The sequence below is a fragment of the Cyprinodon variegatus genome, unplaced genomic scaffold (genome assembly GCF_000732505.1).
Source record: "Cyprinodon variegatus isolate N-32 unplaced genomic scaffold, C_variegatus-1.0 Scaffold148, whole genome shotgun sequence".
NCBI classification, from domain to species: domain Eukaryota; kingdom Metazoa; phylum Chordata; class Actinopteri; order Cyprinodontiformes; family Cyprinodontidae; genus Cyprinodon; species Cyprinodon variegatus.
Window position 1 is genome coordinate 737,482 of NW_015150601.1, and position 3,658 is coordinate 741,139.

A 3,658-nucleotide genomic window follows, 5' to 3' on the forward strand; every position below is an offset into this window, starting at 1 on the left:
AAAGTAACAAGGAGAAACCAGCACTGAGGAACCGCACAGGTGGTGTATATATGGGAGACAGAACAAAGACTGGGGTAATCAGCTAACAGGGAGCAGGTGTGGATAGAAGCAACTAGAAGGGAGCTAGGGGAAAGGAAAATGGCACAGGAGGGCAACCGAGAGTAACACAAAACACACAACACTGCTTAAATATAACTAGAAAACAACTAGAACGACACAAAATGAAAAAGAAACCAATGACCAAGAAAACAGAATGATATAACCAAAAACTCAAAAAGAATCTGTAAAAGAAGTCCAAAGGTGAGAACTATAAAATATTCCCCCTGTTACTACGAAATCCACCCCCCCAAATCACCTCTATTATCTTTTAACTTTTAGGAAATAACAGTTATTTTTAGAGGGAAAATATGTGCATGAAGTGTGGTTTATGATTTAAGGCTTTTAGAGGGGTTTACAAATGTTGTAAAGCTTAACATGTCTACCCTGTTAGCTGTACTGACATAAAAACTCCCATATTAATCTGCATTTGAAAATAAAGAATATAAGAATAAAAAATGTTTTTACTGTTTGAGCGGGAAAATTCCTCTCAGCTTAAGCCGGGCATACACTGTACGAGATATTTTTTCGGGATTTTTCTCCAGGCATGTCCTGAGCCCGTAACATCATCAATGACCCCTCACACCTCCACCGTGGATTGTCCTGCCCGCCCTCTGGAAAGACTCTTTGAATCATTCAATCATTCAGGTCCAACAGATTCTGCAACAGCTTCTTCCCCACTGCCGTCAGACAGCTGACATATTGAATAAGATGGAAAGAAATAGTGCTGAATGTTGGAAAAACTGTCAATCATATACCAGTTTTATGTTTACATTTAATCACTGCTGCACTTTAGGAATGGAAATGTCTTGAGAGCTGAACTGAACGAAATTTTGTTTTGTATACACTCTGTGTGAACAAAATGAAAATAAAGTTTGTCTAAGTCAGTCGTGGGATTTTATGATTGCGCCTCGTTTCAGCCTCATCGTGTGTCCTGTGTCGTGTACACTGGAAAAAAGATCTAGAAATAAGTAAAAATGTCTTAAATTAAGTGTATTCACCCTTAATTTGAGTAGGTAAATGAGATATTTTGCCAATGGAATGAGCGTTTTTTACTCTTAAAATAAGATAATTAGATATTATGCACTTGAAATAAGACAATACAATTATGTTTTCTTATTTTAAGTGTAAATTGTCTTGTTCCAGTTGCAAAATGTCTCTTTTGCCTCCTCAATCCAAGAAAAATTCACTAATTAATTAATTCACTAAATGCGAAATCCAATATTAGAAAAGGTGTTAGTTTGGTTTTCTGATTTAAATAAAAGAAAAGAAACTGAAACATCTTTATTTTAAAGTTCACAATACATTGAGGTTATACATAGTTTTAAAATAGAACAAAATAAATGTAAAAATTTTCATTTTGTCTTCCTTATATAATGATAGCATGTCATTATATATGCCATTTGAAGGTATCACTAATCATATCAGTATATGCATCCAGAGAAGCCGTGCTACCGCCGTACAAATCGCTTCCTGCACTAATTAAAAAAGATTAACCTCCATCAGGTCATAGTCTGGTTCTTCCAAGGTCAACAGCATCAGCAGATGATCCATCCTTAAAAGAATTTCAATGATCTTCTCTCAATTGTTCATTTTTCCATTTTATGTCCATCCAATGTAATAGTTTTATACATAAAAATAATAAAGGATTTTAATAAGTAACTAACTGCAGATTTATACAGTAGTAGCCATTAAAACTTTCCTCCAGGTTACTTGGCTGGTCCCCTGCAATTCCTTTTTAAACATCAATCTTTGTACCAAAATATTCTTTGTGTCATGATTTGTGGACATTAAGATCTAAAGAGAAGCATCATCTCCTGGTCAGACCCTTTAATTCGGTGGAAATGTGGAGTCGGAGTAGAAAAAAATGCACGCCCAGGAAAAAGCCAGTGGCTGGAAGTTGAAAGGTATTTTGCTGGGAGTTGCAGGGAAGTGGGCCGCCATTCGGCTGGCGTTTGATGGGGAATGGACATCTTGAATGGATGCTACTGTAATTCTTGTTTTTTTTGTTTGTTTTCGTTTTCCATTTTGCTTTAAAAAAAAAAAAAGAGAATAATGACTGAAGACCAATCAAACAACCTCCATTTTTATGTGGATTACCATTTAAAGCCCCGCTTTCAGCATAACCATACACTGAACCTGCTGTAGTGCTTGTTTCATTGACTGATGTAGTGATTTAAGTAACTAATTATTGGTTTAATTTACTCAGGTCTTGTTTAATTCATGAATAAGCCGAGGAAGAACATGAAAAGGTGGGAGTTTTTCCTGCAAACAAACCCTAAACATATGTCACGTAATTTTTCAGGAGGACTAGTGTAATGGACAGAAAAAACAATAATGCTGTTTAAATCAACAGATTGACTTTTGTCCCCATTACCTGATAGGATCTATTAAAAACAGACATGCTGTCTGTATCAGTGCTTTAGCCTGTAGCAGATCTAATCTGTGTCTCTCATCCCCTCCTTCCTCACTTCCTTCTCTATCTTCTGTCCTCCCTCTTCTTTTTTTCCCATCTCTGTCGCTGTCCGCAAGCTGGCTAGGTGAGATAACTCCTCCACATGGATAAACCCGTAGCTCATTGGCTTGATGATGGAACATAGAGCTCCAATCAGACTCTGTTTCATCAGTTGTGAAGATCATGAGCCTGAGTAGAGGCTGCTTATCTGCTTTTACTGAGCCTACAACTCCCTCAAAAACGATAAATAAATACGCGGAGCAGTGGATTTCCTGCACAATCGCTCAGTCTTTAACTTGGATTAATCAAGCAGGAGACAGTTCAGCACTCTAACGGCTGACAAAGAAATAAATATGCAACATTTTAAAGCTGTTCTTTCATTTATGTAGTAATTACACACAGCTCAGGGGTTTTATTCAATAACCATGTCAGCTTTTTTGTTAAAGGGTGAAAATGGAGGGAAATTGCCCACTTTGTTTGGAACACTAACATCACTGTCCATCTGCTTGGATGATGACAGGCCTCCCCTATTTCTCAGAGAGCCAGAAGCCGTTCTTTGTCCAACCGAAAAACAGAAGAGAAAGGAAAAGTGCACCAAGAGCATCTTCAAGGGCAGAAGGCTTTTCTTTTTCTTTGCAATTTGGGGGAAAGATAACAAGATTTGAGCTCGCATTTAAACCGAAAGCCTCACCCCTGCTGCTGTGCAGTGAATACGAATTTAGCTGCATAGCTTAAAGTTAGGGAAAGCAAAAAAATATACAAATGGGAAGAAAATAACAAGTATTTTAAAGGGAAGGGAAAGGATTCCTAGAACAAATGTACCAACCAACCAACTCTGTTTGTACTTTTATAAATCCATCCTGAGAGGAACACATGAAAAGTCTTCACAGGAATTTTATTTTTAATGCAGATGTATGTTTTTACACAAAATTTGTAGAAAAATTAGCCTTTAATTTTACTCGTCCAGGGTTACCTGTGGAGCACCACAGGGATCAGTGCTAGGGCCAATTCTCTCTACTTTATATATGCTCCCAATCGGTAGAGCTATTAGACAGAATGCGATTAATTTTCACTGTTATGCTGATGATATCCAGCTATATCTGTCTA